The following is a 9079-nucleotide window of genomic DNA, read 5'->3' as shown; positions in this document are numbered from 1 at the left end:
TCCACAGAGGAATAGTAGGGTCATAATATACATTGATCTGCTAGGTCTGCAACATTAAAGTACCACAGACTTAACAGAAATTTATTTCTAGTTCTGGAGGCTGGAAGTCTGAGATCAAGGTGTTAGCTGATATGGTTTCTTCTGAGGCCTCTCTTCTTGGCTTGTAGAAGGCCACCTCCCTATGTCCTCACGTGGTCTTTTCCTCTGCCTGTTTCCTAATCTTTTCTCTTTTTTTGTTTTGCGACAGAGACAGAGAGAGGGACAGATAGGGACAAACGGACAGGAAGGTAGAGAGATGGGAAGCATCAGTTCTTTGTTGTGGCACCTTAGTTGTTCATTGATTGCTCTTTCACATGTGCCTTGACTGGGGAGCTACAGCAGCAGACCGAGTGACCCCATGCCCAAGCTGGCAACCTCAGGCTCTCGAACCTGGGACTTCGGCATCCCAGTCCGATGCTCTATCCACTATGCCACCGCCTGGTCAGGCCTAATCTCCTTTTCTTATAAGGAACTTGGTAATTAGATTAGTTCTCACCCTGATGACCTCATTTGAATTTCATTACCTCTGTAAAGACTCTACTCTAAATACAGTCACATTCTGAGATACTAGGGATTAGGACCTGTACACTTAAATTTGAAGGTGACACAGTTCAGCCTGTAACATGGCGTGAATACCTCTAGGTGAAGAAGAGGGAAGAGGACAGGAGGGAGTGGGGGGGTGAGAGGAGGAGCAGAGGGAGGAAGAAGTGGGAGCAGCGGAGGGCTTACTGGAATGGTAGACAGCTGTAGAAACTGCCCCCTAACAGAGGCTGTGATCTTAAGGGTGTACTGGGCTCACAGAGACCTTAAAGAGAATCATAGAGCAAGTCCCGCATGCAGGGCATAAATACCCGACCTCACTCTTCCCTCCTCTTTTATCTCCTGCTAGCTATTTCCCTTTGACCAAACTGGAAGCCAAAGGACAAGGAAGACCTTTGATGTAGTCTACATGGCACAGAGCAGGGAGGAAAAGTAGATCAGGGGGACAAATGAGAGATTTCTAGCACACACATTCCTGAAATAACCATAGTTCGTAATTTGCCATATATTCTTAGAAGAATTATGTCCTCTGTGGGACCCAGGGCCTGCAACTGGATGAGTTCTTAGGAACATTTATCAATGCAGAAGGAAATTATAAAATAGCTGGTGACACTCATGAAACACTTAAGGGCTTGTTTCCTTTGTTATTGAAACTTTGAATAGGAGGCCTAGCAAACAGATGGATCTTAGCTTACATGCCTGAGCATGTTAAAACTATCACATTTTAAAATTGCCTTTCAGTGAACATAAATCTGACCCGGAGATCCAGCCATAGCATGTCGGTGGGATATCTACTTAAGTTATTGGGGACCCCCATCTCCATTAGCTGTACAGACATCCTATGGTGTTAACCTAGCACCAGACCCTGAAGAGCTCCCCACTGTCCTCAGATGTCTGTCCACAGTGATTAGGAACACAATGCTCATTTACATATCTGCAGCCCCCTCGTCCCCACCGCCTCTATCCAACCCTCTGGGTAGGAGAATCATTGGCAAAACTTGGTGCCCAGCTTCCCTGAGATGACCAGAGTCCCTTGGGTCCTGACATGGAGAAATACTCCTATCTCTGCTACTGGAAGGAGCCACAAAACTTGACCTCTCCTCTTAATGCCCTCAACTGTCCATTCCCATCCACGACCGTCGGGCTTGGTTTTGTCAAGGAATAGAGTCCTTTCCCAAATATATAAAGACACTGAGTTCCAGCAGCGTCTGCTTCCAGCTCTGCCACAAACCTTCCTCTTCTGGATCTCTGCAGGAAATGGGAGAGACAAGAAATACAAGAACACGATACACGTTAGCATCCCAATGACTGATAATTCAGTGTTGTCCAGTTAAGTTCATAAGTGGTTTCTTTTTATTTTAGCTGATTTCTTGTTAATTGTTTCATCTTTAGCTGATTCCTTTTTTTTTTTCTGAAGCTGGAAACGGAGAGACAGTCAGACAGACTCCCGCATGCGCCCGACCGGGATCCACCCTGCACGCCCGCCAGGGGCGACGCTCTGCCCACCAGGGGGCGATGCTCTGCCCCTCCGGGGCGTCGCTCTGTTGCTACCAGAGCCACACTAGTGCCTGGGGCAGAGGCCAAGGAGCCATTCCCAGCGCCCGGGCCATCTTTGCTCCAGTGGAGCCTTGGCTGCGGGAGGGGAAGAGAGACAGAGCGGAAGGAGGGGGTGGGGGTGGAGAAGCAAATGGGCGCTTCTCCTATGTGCCCTGGCCGGGAATCGAACCCGGGGCCCCCGCACGCCAGGCCGACGCTCTACCGCTGAGCCAACAGGCCAGGGCTGATTTCTTAATTGCTTCATTTTCTTCAAACAACTTAGGAATATTCAGGAGAGGCTGAAGTACTTTTATTAGGACTGAAATCAGGCCACCCTACTGATAAAAGAAACAATTATAATAAGTATACCCAAACTGTTACCTGAATCTGTTGATTTAGCACCTGTCTCAATTCTGAAACTAAGCAGGTAATATAGTTCCCTCTAAGCATCTAGATTCCTGTATGGCTTCCCGTCTGAAACTAAAGGGTGGTTTGGAAATACTGTATATTTCCCCATGGGGCTCAGCCCCCAGCTGACATGGTGGCTCCATAATAAATAGCTGTTATAATTCTTATTATTTTCATCAATATCATTATGAACATAAGCCTGTTTTCCATTCAAGAGAATGTATGTGAATTGGTACAGAAGCATGTTGTGAAATAACTTCATGACACCATAGAACACCCAAAAAGTAAAGAAGTTAGCCATTAAATATAAGGCTTGTCTTGCCTAAGACAAATTTCTGGCACAGAATAAATGTTCAAAAATGATAATTTTCAGTCTGAGGTCCACTCACTTAAGGTTTTTAAAGATACCATTAAGAACTAAAGACCTCTTGTCTTTCCTCGTATTTTTTTTTTTTGGACAGAGATAGGAGTCAGAGAGAGGGATAGACAGGAAGGGAGAGAGATAAGAAGCATCAGTTTTTTTCAATTTTTTGTTGCAGCACTTAAGTTGATCATTGACTGCTTTCTCATATGTGCCTTGACCGGGGGGCTACAGCAGAGTGAGTGACCCCATGCTCAAGCTGGTGAGCTTTGCTCAAACCAGATGAACCTGCACTCAAGCTGGTGACCTCAGGGTCTCAAACCTGGGTACTGCATGTCCCAGTCCTACGCTCTATCCACTGCACCACTGCCTGGTCAGGCTTTCCTCATATTTTTTATTGCTAATTCATTACAAAGGTAAAACTTAGCTGAACTTTCTCTAGAATCAAATGAGATAATATATGTAGAAGTGCATCATGAACTGTGAACTATAATAATGGTTAATGATTTGCTTGCTTATATAAATACCAATTATCAGAAGTTGTGTATATTTATTTGAAAAAATAATTTCAAAATGTGAAAGTCCATATAAGAGAGAGGATAAAAGTTAGAGATAGTCACAATTTTGTTAAAAATAAAAAGCCTGACCTGTGGTGGCGCAGTGGATCAAGTGTCAACCTGGAATGCTGAGGTCACCAGTTCAAAAACCCTGGGCTTTCCCGGTCAAGGCACATATGGGAATATGGGAGTTGATACTTCTGCTTCTCTTTCTGTGCCTCTCTCTCTCTCCCTCTCTCCCTCTCCCCCCTCCCCCTCTACCTCCACCTCTCTAAAATGAATAAATAACATTTATTTATTTTTTTTTTTGCATTTTTCTGAAGCTGGAAACAGGGAGAGACAGTCAGACAGACTCCCACATGCGCCCGACCGGGATCCACCCGGCACGCCCACCATGGGGCGATGCTCTGCCCATCCTGGGCGTCACCATGTTGCAACCAGAGCCACTCTAACACCTGAGGCAGAGGCCACAGAGCCATCCCCAGTGCCCGGGCCATCTTTGCTCCGGAGCCTTGGCTGCAGGAGGGGAAGAGAGAGACAGAGAGGAAGGTGCAGCGGAGGGGTGGAGAAGCAAATGGGCGCTTCTCCTGTGTGCCCTGGCCGGGAATCGAACCCGGGTCCTCTGCACACTAGGCCGACGTTCTACCACTGAGCCAACCGGCCAGGGCTGAATAAATAACATTTAAAAATATATAAAAATAACTGAATGAAACAGCCTGACCAGGCAGTGGCACAGTGGATAGAGCATCGACCTGAGGTCCCAGGTTTGAAACCCCAAGGTTGCCAGCTTGAGCACTCATCCGGCTTGAGCAAGGGGTCACTGGCTCTGCTGGAAGACCCCGGTCAAGGCACATATGAGAAGCAATCAGTGAACAACTAAAGTGCTGCAACTAGAAATTGATTCTTCTCATCTCTCTCTCCCTTCCTATCTCCCTGACTCTCTGTCTCTCTCTTTCTCTTTCCCTCTTTTTTTTTTTTTTTTTTTTTTTTTTTTTAGTGAGAGATGGGGAGAGAAAGGGGCAGACAAGGCTCAAGCTGGATGAGCCCAAGCTCAAGCCCGCAACCTTGGGGTTTCAAACCTGAGTCCTCAGTGTCCCAGGCAAATACTCTATCCTCTGCACCACCGCCTGGTCAGAGTCTCTCTCCCTCTTGCAAAAATAAATATATAATATTTTGAACAAAATGAAAAATAAAATGTTAGATAAACTATTTTAGAAAATTCTTAGGATAGGACTAAGAGTAGAATATATAAATTCCAAAATATCAAAGAGAACTCCATTGGCCAGACAAAAGGCAGGAAAGGAGAGGAGGAGGATATACAAAGCAAAAACATGGTAAACAGACACAAAGGAGGAAGGTAGAAATATATCTACAGTATGTCAACTGTAATAAAAGTCCACAAATTAAAATCATAGTAAAAGAAAAACCTCAGGTTGGATTTTTTTTTTTTTTTTTGTATTTTTCCGAAGCTGGAAACGGGGAGAGACAGACTCCCGCATGCGCCCGACAGGGATCCACCTGGCACGCCCACCAGGGGGCGACGCTCTGCCCACCAGGGGGCGATGCTCTGCCCCTCCGGGGCGTCGCTTTGTTGCGACCAGAGCCACTCTAGCGCCTGGGGCAGAGGCCAAGGAGCCATCCCCGGCACCCGGGCCATCTTTGCTCCAATGGAGCCTCGCTGCGGGAGGGGAAGAGAGAGACAGAGAGGAAGGAGAGGGGGAGGGGTGGAGAAGCAGATGGGCGCTTCTCCTGTGTGCCCTGGCCGGAAATAGAACCCCGGGACCCCTTGCACGCCAGGCCGACGCTCTACCACTGAGCCAACCGGCCAGGGCCCTCAGGTTGGATTTTTATCAAAGCACAGAATCCAGTTTCATGCTTTTTCTCTGAGATGCTCTAAAATTATCCAGAAATGTTTAAATAAAGGAATGGAAAATATATATAGTGTACATTTTATATTCAATATATAGGCAAATAGTACTAATGGAAAGAAAATGGTTTAGCAAAATTAATGCAAAATCAGTAGTAGTATTCACCCACAGGATGTGCATATCACAAATACCATACCATGCAGATGCAGTCAACATACTGAACAAGAACTACCAGTGAAATACAATCAAAGTGCAACCTGAGTTTTGTCTAATACTGTACCTTTAAAGCCCTACATTCTCTTTAAACCACAAATTGAGTGCTCGCTTCAGCAGGACAGATACTAAAATTGGAAAAATACAGAGAAGATGAGCATGGCCCCTGCACAAGGATGACACACAAATTCGTGAAGTGTGTTCCATATTTTTAATACAACACAATCAGCAGTTCAAATGCTATAGAAACGTTTACCCAAAACCTATGTACTCGTATTGATCAGTGTCACTCTGTTAAATTTAATTCTCTAAAAGTTTTTTTTAAAAGGAACTGAAATAAATTAGGCATTTATTTTTAGAAATAATTAAGTAGGAAATAAAATTCAGAAATAAAAAACTCCCGGCCTAACCTGTGGTGGCGCAATGGATAAAGCATTGACCTGGAATGCTGAGGTTGCCAGTTCGAAACCCTGGGCTTGCCTGGTCAAGGCACATATGGGAGTTGATGCTTCCAGCTCCTCCCTCCTTCTCTCTCTGTCTCTCTCTCCTCTCTCTCCCTCTCTCTCTCCTCTCTAAAAATGAATTAAAAAAATTAAAAAAGAAATATAAAACTCCCACAAATTAAGCCTCAATTAGTGATTACAACCCCCAGCTCCAAATGATAAAGAACTCTGAACTTGATTTAGAGTTAAACCCTCTTCCTCAGCTAGCACCGGCTTCACGTGGACCTCCTACTTTGGGGGGAAGAGATATACTGGGTTTCTTCTCCCCCCTCCCAAGGCCCAGCTTGATGATTCTGACTTCAGGACCGTCTAGGGCTGAAGGGAGCAGCAGCGCAGTGGATAAAGCATCGACCTGGAACACTGAGTTCGCCAGTTCAAAACCCTGGGCTTGCCTGGTCAGGGCACATATGGGAGTTGATGCTTCCTGCTCCTCCCCGGTATCTTCTCTCTCACTCACTGGTGTGCGCTCTCTCGTTCTCTCTCTAAAATGAATAGTCTTAAACTACAAAGGTAGAGTATGGGCTTTGGAGTATGACAAACCTGAGTAGGAATACAAGCTGTGCAACTTACTTAGGGCCTTGGAAAATATACTTAACCTTGCCGAGTTGTTGTTGTTTTGTTGTTGTTTTTTTCTTGTTTTTTTTTTTAAGATTTTTATTCATTCATTTTAGAGAGGAGAGAGAGAGAGAGAATGGGGAGGACCAGGAAGCATCAACTCCCATATGTGCCTTGACCAGGCAAGCCCAGAGTTTCGAACCAGGAACCTCAGCATTCCAGGTTGACACTTTATCTACTGCGCCACCACAGGTCAGGCCCGAGTTGTCTTTTCTTAGTTTAAGGGAAATACTGCTACTTCCTCCCAGGACTGTTACTGGAATTAAAGAGAGAACCAACCTAAAACACCAGACACTGCATCTAGCTCTTAGTGGACCCTCAAGCAATTGTTAGTTCCCTTCATACCCTGCCTCTTTTTAAAACGTTCTATTCATTGGGGTGACATTGGTCAGTAGGCCCATATAGGTTTCAAGTATACATCTCTGTGGCACATGATTGATCTGTATACAACTGCATGGTGTGCCCACACCCAAAGACAAACCATCTTCCGAACACCCTGCCTCCCAAAGTCCTTGAAAAACATACCTTTGACTACAATAAAGAGCATTCATAAATGTAACATGAAGAAGGGGAAACGGATTCAACATTCAGTGCCATTTATTCGACAATAAGTTGTCTGATGACTATCATACAGGGAAAAGGACAATATTAATACTGTTCTCACTTGGAGAGATACCTACCCAACGGAGTCAAAGGTAGGAGACATGATCATCATGCCATTTAACTGGTTCGTGTGTTTTCCTGAACCTATTTTAGCTTTTGGGTTAAAAGTCCACAAAGCAGAGGATATACAAGACATTTACTGGGGAAACAATGATGAAAGGTAAAGGGAGATAAGGGGAGCCTTCAGACTGGGATGTCTGTCTCCCTTCTGGGAAAGGAGAGAGGGAAGGAGGAAGGTTCAGGCAGGAAGAGGCTCACACAGCAGCGCGATGAGAAAGTCTGCACCAGGACAGTGGGGGGGGGGGTAGGACAAGCAACAATTAAAGGAGTCTTCCAATGAGCAGAAATGGCCTGACCCTAGGGGACTGACTGTGCTCAGTTACAGTGTGGGGGGAGTCTGCAAAGGTGTGACCTGAGAAGTGTCAAGAAGATGCAAAGGTTCTGTTGATGAAATATCTGATCTGTGTGACTCTGTGGCCACCAGAGAGAGACCTGGTGACTTTATCTTGGCAGTTATCCACATACCTTCTACTGACTGGGGCATGAGCATTTTGTAAAGATCCTAAACCCGATCCTTCTCCGCTGTCTCAGCACAGGGCTCCCACTCTCAGGCACTGTCTCCTGCCAGCCACGGTGTCCTGGTCAGCAGAGGCTCTCTCTCCAGGGTCCCAGACCCTTGATGCTTTCTGCTTTCAGTGGGCCAGGCCAGCTGCCCCTTGGACACATGATGGAGATACCCGCTGTGAAGCCAGTAGCCACGGTCACCATCACAGCCCCCTGGCCCGTGCAGGTTCACATTTGATTTGGACAGATGGTAATGAAACAACGGAGCCAAGAACTGGTGGGCCATTAGCTTTAATCCTAGCTCGCACCCAGCGGAGAAAACACTTCCCTTTCCATTCAGGGCTTCCAAAGCCACTGACTCATCGAGTTTCCTAGAATCAAAGGTTTCTACCTCACCAGCCTTATTCACCTCTGTTCCCCATCTCTTTCCACTGCTCAAACTCTGCACAAACTGGCTTCTCCTTCAGCACTCCGCCCTCTTGACTGCCTCTCCTATGCAATGCTAATTTCAGGAACTGAAAGCGAGCAAGCCCCTGGTCTGCCCCCATTTTATAGTTTAGAACCTTTTTTGGGCCACGGACCGGTTTAATGTCAGAAAATATTTTCACAGACCGGCCTTTAGGGTGTGATGGATAAATAAATGTATCACGTGACCGAGACAAGCGTCAAGAGTGAGTCTTAGACGGATGTAACAGAGGGAATCTGGTCATTTTTTAAAAATAAAACATCGTTCAGACTTAAATATAAATAAAACGGAAATAATGTAAGTTATTTATTCTTTCTCTGTGCACCAATACCAAATGGCCCATGGACCGGTACCAGTCTGTGGCCTGGGGGTTGGAGACCACTGGTGTAGAAATCAAAACCTTTAAGCCAATGTACAAATAAGGAAGTCTCTGATACAAAGTCACTTATCTGAGGCATAATGGGATTCTTCATAAGAGTGCACCACCCCACATCATGCAACAGTCAAGGGGTGTGGGGAAAAGCTTAGTTTTGAAAAGATCTTAGTATTAAAAGGGTGGGAAAGGCTTAGTCTTAAAACTAAGCCTTAGGCTATGACTTTGCTGGCTTACAGCCTATCTCCCACACCCAATCCAAACTATAAGTGAGCAGACGTATATATCATATTTACAAACTTATTTGACTGACACCCGCCCTCTGCCGGGCAGGGGGAGGTGGTGAGGGACCCAGAGAACCAGGCTCTGGATC

At 45.7% G+C, this 9079-nt stretch overlaps 1 non-coding gene across 1 annotated transcript; it reads left to right on the top strand.

Moving 5' to 3' along the window:
* The first annotated feature begins 5626 nt into the window (after positions 1-5626).
* On the top strand, positions 5627-5735 carry LOC136317954 (U6 spliceosomal RNA). The gene has a single exon (XR_010727943.1). It is a non-coding gene; the product is annotated as a U6 spliceosomal RNA (small nuclear RNA).
* Positions 5736-9079: the final 3344 nt, after the last annotated feature.

The sequence above is a fragment of the Saccopteryx bilineata genome, chromosome X (genome assembly GCF_036850765.1).
Source record: "Saccopteryx bilineata isolate mSacBil1 chromosome X, mSacBil1_pri_phased_curated, whole genome shotgun sequence".
In the NCBI taxonomy this organism is placed as follows: Eukaryota; Metazoa; Chordata; class Mammalia; order Chiroptera; family Emballonuridae; genus Saccopteryx; species Saccopteryx bilineata.
Note: the sequence above shows the minus strand (reverse complement) of the source record. Positions and strands in the feature narration are given on the sequence as shown.